General features: G+C 37.5%; 1 protein-coding gene and 1 long non-coding RNA gene across 20 annotated transcripts in view; one reads left to right on the top strand and one right to left on the bottom strand.

The window, feature by feature from the left end:
- Positions 1–7640, top strand: part of LOC117873739 — a 29782-nt gene extending 22142 nt beyond the window's left edge. The window contains exon 4 of the long non-coding RNA XR_004644799.1: positions 5088–7640. This is a non-coding gene — a long non-coding RNA (uncharacterized LOC117873739). The remainder of the gene's footprint in view (positions 1–5087) is intronic.
- RIMS2 (regulating synaptic membrane exocytosis 2) overlaps positions 1–13337 on the bottom strand; it is a 767247-nt gene that overhangs the window by 22035 nt on the left and 731875 nt on the right. The gene's annotated exons all lie outside the window — the stretch shown is intronic.

Below are 13337 nucleotides of genomic sequence, written 5' to 3'. Positions count from 1 at the left end.
TAGTGAAGCCACTGCAAAACCTTTTGTCTCCTGTGGGAGCCTATTCCACACACTTTGCAGATTTTAGGAAACCATCTGTGCTTCCCCCTCACTGTCTATATCCCTCAACATTTCCCTATCTGTCTCCCTGGCAGTGGGGTTCCATTGGAGCTACAATATAAAAGATTTCTCTTGACCATGGTTGCCTCCAGTTTCATCTACGTAGAAGATATAGCTGCCTAGATAATACTGTTATATGAGAGAGAAAATTATGCCTAAGCCCTCTGGGACTTGCGAAAGTTCAATGTAACTCCACCCCTGGCCTGCCCCATCTCCATACATTTTCCATGGCATAGGACCCAACACTCATGGAACACCCTCCACGGGGTTTGTCAGGAGGAGATGTTGTAGTATTACAGAAGAGGCCAAGTCCCCTTCCATATGTAATGGGCCTCTTTCCACATGTAGGAGGGTCTCATCTATGCATGGATCTTATAGACACAGTCGAGGCCTCATTATATATTTTATATGTTTTAACTGAGTTTTGCCCTGTAACCTGTTTGTCATTCCAGCCTCAGCCTTCACTAAGCAGCAGGGGCTAGTCTGACTACAGGCAAACTAGGCAATTGCCTAGGGCATCAGATTTCTGGGAAGCTGCCCAGAGCAGCAGAGTTGGCTCAGTTCCCTCCATGACAGAGAGGCAGCTAGGCCAAATTTGAGTGGATTTATGTGCCTGGTCACAGTGCCATTCACTAAAATTTGGGACAGAGGGGCAGCCAGGCCAAATCTGCTGCAGTAGGCCCAGACCTCAGCAGATTATCTTGAGTGTCTTCAGACTGCCAATGCAGTTACAGAAGGAGAAAAGCATTTGTTTCTTACCATAAAGAAACCATTTGATAAAGGTCTGGAAGGGGGTTCACAGACTGATATAATAAGCTAATAGGAAAACAAAAAGAGAATATGGGAAGCCTTATTCTTGAATGTTAGAACAAAGGACTAAAAAATATTCACTGGAAAAATACATTATCTGTGGTAATACTGTTTTAATTATAAACACAGCTAAATGTAGGAACAGCTAGATTTTGCCTGTAGCCTATTTACATTCAATATCATGATTACTGAGATGTAAACAAATTCTTACATTTGAAAGAGAAAAAACAGTCTCTCACACAAAGAGTCCATAAAATGTTGCCCACATTGTGTGGAATATGTTTGATGTGAACTGAATCTAATAGCATCCATGGTGACTCACACCACTGAAGACTTTCCTTCAGATTTTAGTCTGAGGAAAATAGTGCCGGTCATACCACTGAAAGCAATGAATGGCAGAACATTCATAATAGAAGTCAAAAACACTGACCAAATTCTTCCAATATATGAATACTGATTATCACGAGTCAAAATGTAAAAGCTTTCTTTGATAACTTTACGTTGGAACGCCGCAAAGGATTTTGTGAAGTCAGAGTTCGTGTATGTGCTATTTGATAGTATGTTTCATTTGTATTTGGAGTGACAGACTAAGTGTTTTTTTCTAACTGGTCAAATGAAAGATTGTGTGGTTCTGAATATCCTATGACTCACATTGCTTTTCATAATATCATATCAAATCAATTGATAATTTCAGAATAAAATTGTTATCTTCCTAAATGTGACTTTTAAGCACAGCTAGACCAAGAGAATAAAACAGTGGACCACCCAAGACTAGATTCCTTAAGACCCTGCACTACACTGCCATTGGAATTTGCATGGAATAAAGGTATTTTGGAAACACAGTCAAAGGACTATTCTGAATCTCAAAGAGCTCCAGAAAAGAAGTTTTTCATATCCCAGAGGAGAATGTTGTGCTGAAGCCATTACAACATTTTCCAGACCAGGATCTCAAAAACCTGGAATAGCAAAAACTTTATAAAAGGCATTCCACACGCCATATCATATGGACTATACTGTGCACTTATTTTAGTCCTCAAATTTACATTCGGTAAAGGAAATGTCGAATATGAGATGTATATGGTCTAATTTTTAGAAGTTCTGAGCACCCACAGCTGTCACTACTATGCATTGATGATCTGATTTTCAGAGATGACCAGTGGGAATTGGAGATGCCTGGCACCTCTGAGACCTAAAGTGTAATAATTATATACTGGTTTATGTATGTAGTAGAAAGAGTAATGGATATAGCTCTCTGTTCGCTGTGAACCTAAGATGATTCCTACTTTAAACAACTGTGATTTTTATCCCTCAAACACATTTAGTTTTGACTTTTTTTCTGTATGGATCCATACATGTTTGATGTTTTAAAGTATGTCACAGTAAGCTACAAAGTTTTGTTTTTACTGAGATATAAACTGTTTATTGACTTAAAAATGCTGTTTAGAAAATTATATACATTTAATAGACTAATCTTGAATTAGTAAATAAATAAATTAAAAAATTACAAATTAAAGGTACATTAGGTACAGGATTAGCCTTCACTGGTTAGCTACTGTCCTCCTGTCTCTATATACTTTCCCAATACAAGGACTTCTCCCTTAGTATTCCTTGAGTAATTGCATAACAATTAGTTTGATGTCATTTTTTCTAGCTCCATTCTTTTTTCAATATTTTTTGATATTTTCTGAGCATCCAGTGTTTAGTAATTTGATATCAACCCTTAAATATTTTTGCTATTATACAACTGACAATAGTTGATTTCCATTCTCGTGATTCTCATGCATTTCCTACTTTGAGGAGCAACTTCATCGCAAGTGTTAGTCTACTGCAGTTAATGGATTACTTTAGCCCTGATAATTATAATCTGAAAATCCTGATTAATGAATGATTGAACCAGCAATTATTTGAAGATCTCAAAATGATCTTCCCTGCTTCTCTTTTGAACACATAAGTCTCAACCTCTAAAGGTGAACTTTTGAGAGATGTAAAATAAAAAAATTTCAAAAACCTAAGATGGAAAAATAATTAAAATAGTTTGATTTTTCTTTATGAAAAGAAAAAAGGGCAACAACAAAAAGAACACTCTAAATTAGACATTTTAAGATCCAAGTACGTGCTAGATGTTCAGATTTTAAAAAAACAACATAGCAGAATTACTAGCTCTGCACATGACCCTCCCTCCTTTATTATACCTTAATGACCATCAAGGAGCTTTGAAAAAAAATCCCTATGGATTATTTTAACATTTGCAAAACTTGAAGGCTTTTTGTCTTATTTAAATAAAATATCCTCACCATTTCCTTCTGGTGTTTATAATGAAACTACAAAGTAGGGTAAGTCACACTTTGTATAATTAGACCATGTGAATGGTCTATCCATGCATTGGCACACTCTATATAGTTCAACAGTAATTAATTAAGGCTTATGAACCAGATCAGAATACTTAATTTAAGTCAGTTAAAGTAATGCTGTTTTGATTAAAATAATATTGCACCTTGAAGATCACAGGACAATTTGCAAACTGGGGAGGAGATCAACAAAATATGTTAATTCATAATGTTTTCAGTAAGGATGAGAAAAGAAGGTGCATAGAAATCAAAGCACATACCTTTTTAAAAAGAAATATATTTGAGAAAAAATGTACACTAAACAATATAAATAAATATATAGTTAATATTTACTGATTTTAAAGAACTGAAAATTCACACAGCCTATCCATTCACTTCATTCTACCCTTGTCCGCCCTTCTTACTTAGCACATGAATCCAGATAGTATTCTATAACCTCTCAGAGCCCTCAAATATAAAATAAACTGTCGGAATTCACAAAATAAAAATTCCTATTTATTTCTTTATAACTGCATGTATTCCACACTGTAGGGATCCAACACATATTAGATTACTACAGTATAATTGAATTTGGTTCCTGAAACCATGTCTTTATGAGACATGACTTGTCTCCACCCATAATTCAGACTTCACTTCATAAATGGCAGAAGCTGTCTAAAAATGTTGACTTGATAGTAGCCTGTGATGCATGCTGCATAGAGTTATTGTAGCTGTGTTAATGCAGCAGTCTGCTGGCATTATTTAATTATACTGTGGAAAAGCTCTTTCTGATCTATATGCTGGTATTTCTGACAGTAGTTGGCCACAGAAACAGATTCCAGTATAATGCTATTAAAGTTGCATAAGAAAATAACAAATAAAAACAATATGGCAAGAAAAAGAAGACACATAAAACAAAATAATGTAGGTACCACACCCTGCTTCTGACTAAGATAAGTGCTGTAATGTCTATCAAGAAAAAACATACAAGGTTTGCTGATAATTTTGTTGCTGGAGTTCATGTTCAGTCAGCCATCGCAGCCATTTTCCAAGTTAAGAAAAATGCACTGTCATAAAGCATTGAAAGCTTTTGGAGAATCTGGTTGTCAGCACTTAAATGAGACATTTGAATGTGAAAGTCTATGCCCTAATTTTGACATCACCTTTAGAAACTTAAAAGTCCTCTAAATGCTAATCATGGAAGCAACTCTATTTCAGGCACCTTTATGCATAATGAAATGGTCTGTTTTTCTTTATATGACAAATAATGTGTGTTGGATATGTTATACTATAGAGTGCATTGCTTTACTGACTAGCCATCAAATGGCCCTGAGATTTCTTTTGGTGTATAGGACCTTGCACAGCTCCTCAGCGCTACTGCAAATTTCACTTAGGGCTCAATCTTGTAAAGTGTCTGCATTGACTTCAGTGGGTATTGAGGGCATTCAGGACCTCATAGGAGTGTTTCACACTATTAGCCCTTAACTTTTTGCCCACTGACTTCATTGGGACTCCATGTGGGTGCAGAAATCCATAGTGTGGAATCAGATGCAGGACTGGGGCATTAATGTGGGGCTGAAAGCACGAAGGGCCTTGTATGGCACATAGGACTGTCTGCACATGGGGGTGGATTTCACCTCCAGAGTTCAGTTCTCTAAAGGGTCACCTTAATATAAAAAGGCATCCATTAACTCACTGACTACAAGAACTGGAGTTTATAAAGCTGCCAGTGTAGATCAGGACCTATCCAATATTCATCAGTTTTTCCTACCAACTTAATTTTTAACTGACAGAATCCCAAATTTTAGTTTTATTTTATAGATTTTACAATTGTTGTTCTGTTCTATTTAGGTACTTATGCTGCACTCATCACTATAGGAGCTGAGTCCTGGAAGCATCTTGCAGCCTGGTTCCCAAAATGACTTTTCACCTTAAGAGTGGCACTCACAATACTGACACCCCCTTCTTCTGCTCAAGATCTCCAACCAACCAATACACGAACAACCCTTCCCACCCAAAACAAACAAAAAAATCCTGATACAAATCAACCTAAATAAACCCCCAGTAAATATTAATTAATCAAATAAAAAATCACAAGCCCTCCCCTAAGTAGAGTTTTAACCCTGAAAAGGTTGAAGTGCCAGAAACTCCATTAAGTCCATTACGGACTTCACTATTGCACAGATTTTACATGGAAAGTCTCAGATACGATAGTAATGTGCAGCAGTATAGTATCCTAAGGCAGGGTATCTATCAAAGGACAATGACCACTGAAGTCAGTGGGAGGAATCTCATTAACTTGAATGGACTTTGGATCAGATCCTCTAAAATTAAAGGTCCATTTCCATTAAAAATCTGCTTTTAAACAGCATTAACAAAAAACAGAAGTGTAAAGAATGAGGCTATATGGCATGTGGGGAAAGTCTTACACTATTCTGGCAATCAATTTGCTCTCAGAAGTCAGACACTATCACAGGTTTGAAACTGCTGAGCTAGAAAAGGATTATGGGTACTGAAATGTAAAAGTAGCATACGGCAAGCACCATTATTTTTTGTTTCAAAACTCCTATATGCAGTACACCACAAATAACTTCTGAACTGAGTTAAGCATTATGAAGGCTAGGTGTAGTATCATATCTCATTGTGTTCCTGAACTTAAAAATGATTTGAAAGTTTAACTCTGAAGTTTGTTGATTCGGTTGCTGCTGTAAGATCACTGACAATTATTTTTAAAGTATTTCTGTATATTTAATATAGTCAAGGACAAAGGTATGCTCTCAGTTACTCTGGTGTAATCCAGAGTAGCCCTATTGAAGTCAATGGAGTTACTCTGCATTTACACCAAGATTAATAGGAGCACAATATAGCTAAAGAGCTCTGTGTTTAAAGGTATAATAGTTTGCAGCCAAATTCTACCATTAGATTCCCACCAAAATGAAGTACTTTTTTTACTGAAATGTATAACTTGGAATCTATAGAAAGCCTTCCCACTCTAAATAGAATTGTGCATCAAATCCACACGGCTACTGCTTGGAACTGAGTGGTCACCACAGGGTATATTGTTTGGGCAAAAGGGGGCATTTTCAGAATCATCAGACATCATGAAAATAAGTTGTTCCATCCAAACATTATAGCCTTTAGGTGGAATAATTAATACACTGTCGCATCTTCAAATGTGAAGCCACTAAGCAGATGGCAGGTACATATCTTCACACATATATCTGTTAATTTAAAGGTTACATCACACAATCATTATCACACAAACATTATGTAGATTTAAAATGCTCCCCAAAGAATTTCAGTTTCATTTAAACAAACCCTGGCAGTTTTAGGATTAAATTTGCCACACTAGATTACATGTAAGTTAAAGGGAAACTACCCCTTTTTCTTAGATCAGCACTATAGTTTATAAAGATACAATGCACTTTGCTGCATAAATAATCTCCGGAATATGTAAGATGCCTAATTTTGGCATTTCAGAATTCTGGGATGAGAAAAATTGATACGTGTAAACACTAACATTTATTATTATTTGTATTACCATAGCATCTAGGAGCCCTAGTGATAGACCAGCTGGTGTGTATCTGGCCCTTTGTGTTCACATATCTGGGCTCAATCCTGTGCAATATGCTGAGCACTCTCAGCCCCCACTGAAGGCACCCTACAGAATCAGGCCTATAGCTAAGGAAATGTATATCTATATCTAATAATGTATATAGTGTCATTGTAGCCTTGTGGGTGAGGTAGTTGGTCCAATAAAAGATGTTACCTCACCTACCTTGTCTCTAATAATGTCTTTCAGTATAGCATGACGTATATGACAGAGTGGTCTGAAAAGATCTCAGACACAAAGTGCCTGAAAAATGCATTAATAGTTTAGAATAATTTAATAGAAGTGGAATTTGTAGCTGGAAACATCATACAAAATGCTTTAAGCATTTACGATTGAAATGTTGAGGTAAGTGCTTTAGAGTTTTTATATAATGTACTGAATGGTTTATTAAATGTTCTATACTATATAAACCATGTATAAATTATAATGTTCTATATCTTATTATACATAAATTCTTGTATAAGGTATAGGTGCTCTTCTCAAAGAGGTCAATTTCAGGTCTAAAAATTCAGCACATAACACATATGACAGCTGCATTTACTCTTTCTGAGGTCATTCATGTAGAAACAAAATCAAGCCAGGCAACAATTAATATAACTCCTCAAGCAGAAATCAGACATTTTTGACTGTCATTTTGAACTAAATGTAGGGATCTGATTATCACACAGAGAATAAAAATAGACTGGCTATATTTCCATGATATTCAGCCAATGCAGTGAACTTTGACAGCTCAGCCATGTTAGTCTGTATGAGCAAAAACAACAAGGAGTCCAGGATACCAAGGGAGGAAAAATAACTTTTGAAGTGGTAATGAGAGTGGCCCATTTCAGACAGTTGACAAGAAGGTGTGCATAACAGTAGGGGGAAATTAGAACTGGGGAAATTAGGTTTAGGTTTTGTAACGACCCAGCCACTTCAAAAATTATTTTTCCTCCCTTGGTATCCTGCTGTCAATTGAATTGTCTTGTTAGACTGACCTCACACTTGGTAAGGCAAATAACATCTTTTCAAGTATTTATACCTGCTCCTGTATCTTCCACTCCATGCATCTAATGAAGTGGGTTCTAGCCCACAAAAGCTTATGCCCAAATAAATTTGTTAGTCTCTAAGGTGCCACAAGGACTCCTCATTGTTTTTGACAGCTCAGTTATAGATATCCAAGAAATAATGGAACCAACTGTTCTACAACACAACAATGGGGAAAGGGGAAAATTTGGCCATGTACAGTTGGGAAAACCTCTTCTCTTGTGAAAAGTGCCATGGAATTGCAAATATCTCTACACAGCAGACAGGTACTCAGTTTATTAAGGTTTCTTTGAAAGACCTCCATACAGTAAATTGCATGACACTCCTTTTAGCTGATTCAAAAGGATAATGCACTGAATCGACCTTGCTGAGGATTGATCCTTTGGTTCAAAAGAGCTGAGGTGTTCAAACTTCATGCTTCTGGCACTAAATTATCCCCCCACAGATATTTATCCTTTTTAAAAATGCTACCGTAATACATTTGATATTAGGCTAAACTACAAAATGGTAAAATACTTATAAAGTGTTTTTCAGAACTGCACTGTGCTGTCTGCTGACATCACTAAAGCAAGACCCACCAGCTACCTAGCTCCAAATCTGTGTTTTTTCTAAAAGAGACTGTCAGAATGGAAGAGAATGTCTATAAATTGCCCTATTTTAGCTACCTAAATACTTAATGTTAGAAGATATTCTTTAATTGGGTTTATTTGCTTGTCTCCTCGCTCCCAAGCCCTCATACAATGCACCAACACATAGTTTACATTAAGTGTCTAAATCCCAAATTGACATGCGAGGTGAATTTCAAAAGCACTGATAGTTTGTACAAAATCTTTCAAATATAATTTAGGTTGTTCCCTGCAGTGCAATCAAAATGAGGTGACAGGAAAAAAAGAGAGACGTGTCACTGATGCACTTCAGGTATAGATACATTTTCAACCTCCAGCCTCCACTTGTACATGTGCATCTATCTGTGTATGCCGCTGAACAATTTTAACACTTGCACAAATGCATTATTTGCCATGTTATTTGCATTTTAATTAGTTTTCATATTATTGTATTATATTGTAAATTGATTGTATTTTAAAGGGTTGCACAATGCCCCATGAGCTTCAGCTGGGTTAGGAATGCATTTATTGTCATTATTCAATATTTATATTGTGATAAAGCCTAAAGGCCACACCAAGGCCAGGCCCCATTGTGCTAGACACTCTACAAAGACATAATAAAGTCCAGTTCTGCCCCAATAGCATACAGTCTAAATGACAAGACATAACAGGTGGACAAGACAAACAAGTGGGTCACAGAGACAGGGTAACAAATTTAACAGGATGTGCTCAATTCTTAGGGCTCATCTATATAGAGGGTTAGTTCTCAGCAAGCTGGAGTGTAAATCTACAGGACACCAGTCTGCCATGCCCTAAGGCTACGTCTACACTACCCGCCTGAATCGGCGGGTAGAAATCGATCTCTCGGGGATCGAATTATCGCGTCTCGTCGGGATGCGACAATCAATCCCCGAATCGACGCTTGTACTCCACCAGTGCAGGTAGGAGTAAGCGCCGTCAACGGGGGAGCCGCGGAGGTCAATTTGCCACCGTCCTCACAGCGGGGTAAGTCGGCTCGGATACGTCGAATTCAGCTACGCTATTCGCGTAGCTGAATTTGCGTATCTTAAATTGACTCTTCCTGCCCCCATAGTGAGGACGTAGCCTTAGTTTCCATGTGGACCTTTCTACCACGCACTAGAAGTTCCGCAATGCTCTATGACCTACTGCTGTTCGAATCAGCTGCAAGTCAAAACATATTGTGGAACTAGAAGTTTGCTGTATCAAGGAGACAGGTTAGTGTGTGGCAGGTTAGAGTGCTGGAGATGTACACCCTAGCTTGCTGATCTCCGTACAGACAAGCCATTTGCTAGTTAGCAGTGATCACTACCTGCCATCTGCCTAGCCACTATCAGGTTGCAGTTTTCTGTGTGCATTAGCAGTAACATTGGTGTAGCAAAATTCTTGTCATTTTTTAATATTTAATATTTTATGAGCCAGATTATATTGACCTAAATGTCACCAGTGTCAATCTGGAATAGCGCCACTGAAGTCAGTAGAATTACTTCAGATTTCCCCCAGTAAAATGGAAATCAAAATTTGCTTCTTTTTTTTTTTAATTAAAAATAAAGAATAGCACCCTGCCAAGTGTTACTGAGGGGGCTAGGATTTATAGCAACACCTGCTGAGGACAGCCATTAATTCAAGAATTTTGGAAGAATGTGGTCATAGCGACGCATATGGTTACTGGTAAAAGGATCAGACTTAAGTACTACAGTACTGTCCCCGAGTTAGAGATCAAAGCAGAAAAAAGGTCTTATTTCATAAGTGGTATATCCTGTACGGCACACATGGAAACTTTTTTTTTAAGTGCCTAAGTGACCTAGGAGCCAAAGTCCCACTGATTTCCATGGGACTTGGCTCCTGAATCAAGTAATGTTTTTGAAATCGTTACCCACAATCAGGGCCGGCTTCAGTTTTTTTGCTGCCCCAAGTGGCGAAGAAAAAAGAAAAAGAAAAAAAAGAGAAACCTGATTGAGCTGCCGCCGAAGTGCCGCTGAAGAGGAAGCTAGGGACTGAAGGACCCGCCACTGAATTGCCGCCGCAGACCTGGACGTGCCACCCCAACAATGGACGGACTGCCGCCCCTTTCTATTGGCTGCCCCAGGCACCTACTTCCTTCGCTGGTGCCTGGAGCCGGCCCTGCCCACAATATCATTGTGCTGGAAATGAACTCTAGTGTTGGAGCATTGGTTAAGGTAAATGAAAGAAATTTCAGTTAACCGCTGGTATCAACTGGAATTAATTTGCAAACTGGACACCATCAAATTAGGCCTGAATAAAGACTGGGAGTGGATGGGTCATTACAAAAACTAATTTCCCCATACTAATTTCCCCCTACTGTTATTCACACCTTCTTGTCAACTGTTTGAAATGGGCCACCCTCATTACAACTACAAAAGTGATTTTTCCTCCCTTGGTATTCTACTGTTGAGAATAGCCTACTTCCACTTTAATTGAATTGTCTTGTTAGCACTGACCCCCCCACTTGGTAAGGCAACTCCCATCTTTTCATGTACTGTGTATATATACCTGCTACTGTATTTTCCACTCCATGCATTTGATGAAGTGGGTTTTAGCCCACAAAAGCTTATGCCCAAATAAATTTGTTAGTCTCTAAGGTCCCAAAAGGACTCCTCATTGTTTTTGCTGATACAGACTAACTACCACTCTGAAAACTGGAAAATGGAAAGCCATAATTTTATCTAGACTCCATTATGGGACTACATGCAGTCACATAAATAAGAACCAAACCCAGACAATGAAAGAGGACCCAAGACTATACCAATAGTAAATAGAACAGACTGAAAACAGCATTTAGGATTATAGCTCTTATCTTTGTGATATCTCGTGGTGATGTATATTTTTGGAGGTACCTTCCAACACCAGCAAGCAAAACAATATGTTAAAAAATTAAAATCATAAATGAAAATAATATTTTAATAAAACTATATTACTGTTAAATTCTCAAAATACATCCATTTTGGGAACAAAAGAAGACAAGCATTTTGTAAATTAAAATGCCTTTTTTGCTGAATGAACTCTCTGGCAACTGTTACTTTCTAAAAAAGTATTTTGCAGATTTAACAAATGCCAGATACTTATCAGCATTCTGAGCCAGCATTCATGTATAGCCGTCTAATAATGCTGAGAAACCTCTACAAAATCCAATTAGAATAGATACAGCTCACTAATGCAAATTGATTATTTGAATATAACTTTCCTGCATCTGCCGGTTATGAAGTGCATCAAAGAGAGTTCTCAACTCTCATCTCATTGCCTTAAATTTACAAATCTGGATTCTAAGCTAACGTTTCTACTATAGCTTAGTGAATTACAAAAAAAGATCACTTAACTTTCACTACATATGGTTCAAACCCTGTCTGACCATAATTATTAACTGCCATGTGCTATTGAACAACTTGGGATATGCCGCCAGTCTTTGGGTCATATAACACATGGATTAATTTAATATTGTATGTATGAAAATAGAGGAAAGGTGTTCTCTACCTCTGAATGTGACAAATGAACTTTAACATTATTTTAGTCCCTGCAATGTGACAATAACGCATAGTATCCTGAAGTAAACGTACTCTCATAATAGTTTTCAAAGCTCCAGTTCCAGATCTTGAGGCAACAAGATATGTAGTTTCCCCTCCAATATACAATCCCCCAATAATACAGACAAAAACTAATCAAATGATTTACCTTGAAACTCAACTGAATGAAAGGGAGAAATTCAGTTTTATACAAAAGCTACCCAGCCAGTCGGCCCACGCTAGGGAAATGCTGCAGATGTGAGGGTTGTGACAGGGTTACATATATTTAAGCTAGGAGTCACTCCATGGACTTCAGTGGACTGCAGAAGAGCTCTGTGTAAGCTCGAAAGCTTGTCTCTCTCACCAACAGAAGTTTGTCCAATAAAAGATACTACCTCATCCACCTTGTCTCTCCATACTAGGATGATAATTTTCAAAGGAGCCTAATGTAATTAGTTGCCCAATTACATTGAATTTCAGTAGGAGTTGGATGCCCAATACCCTCAGGCTGCTTTGAAAATCAACCTTACATTGGTATAACCAAGGTCAGAATACAGCTTGTGGGGATAAGAATTGTTAAGAAGAGAAATAATTGAATGAAACCTTAAGCCTGTCTAACTGGAGTGATGAAAAATCAGCTTAAGATAAGGTGGTTAAACTTCTATAAAGAATCAAATAAAACCCAGCATGTGCCAATGCAAAGTTTAGAATAAGAAAACAGAAAAGGTTCTTTAGAAACTAGAATAATCTTTAATGAATAAACCATATATAAACTTCTGATTTCCAGCATCCATGGAGTTGGATGCTGAAGAGCATTGACGATGAGGACAAGCAGCTTGAATTTGATGCACTGGGAAACACGGAGCCAGAAAGGTGATATAGTCAGATCAGTAGTTCAGGAAGGTGATTTTAGCAGTCACATTATACAGCAAAATAAAGTAGTGGAGTGAACGAAACAAAATGGGAAACTGAAGTGTGCCATGTAGAATTATACAGTAAGAAAGACTCTTATTTTTGCCTTTTTTCCTGTTTTTCCCTTAGAATTATTATTTTCTGCTCAAAAACCCCTCTCTCAGTCTGCTCTCAGTTATATTTATCTAAGTAGCATCATTGACTTCTTTGGAGTTACATCTGAACTGATGTAACTAAGAAGAATCTGAACCGGTGTCCACAGCAATTGCACCTGCTTTACACATGATGTTTCTTTCCTATACCTATTAAATGGTGACTGGAATTAAAGGGCTGAAGTGATTTTCATGGATGAATTAAGTCATTTGACAAAACAAGTAAATTTTTAACCACATCACTGCCTTTGCTT

Source organism: Trachemys scripta, chromosome 2 (assembly GCF_013100865.1).
Source record: "Trachemys scripta elegans isolate TJP31775 chromosome 2, CAS_Tse_1.0, whole genome shotgun sequence".
Classification (NCBI taxonomy): Eukaryota; Metazoa; Chordata; order Testudines; family Emydidae; genus Trachemys; species Trachemys scripta.
This window is presented reverse-complemented; position numbering and strand designations above follow the sequence as displayed.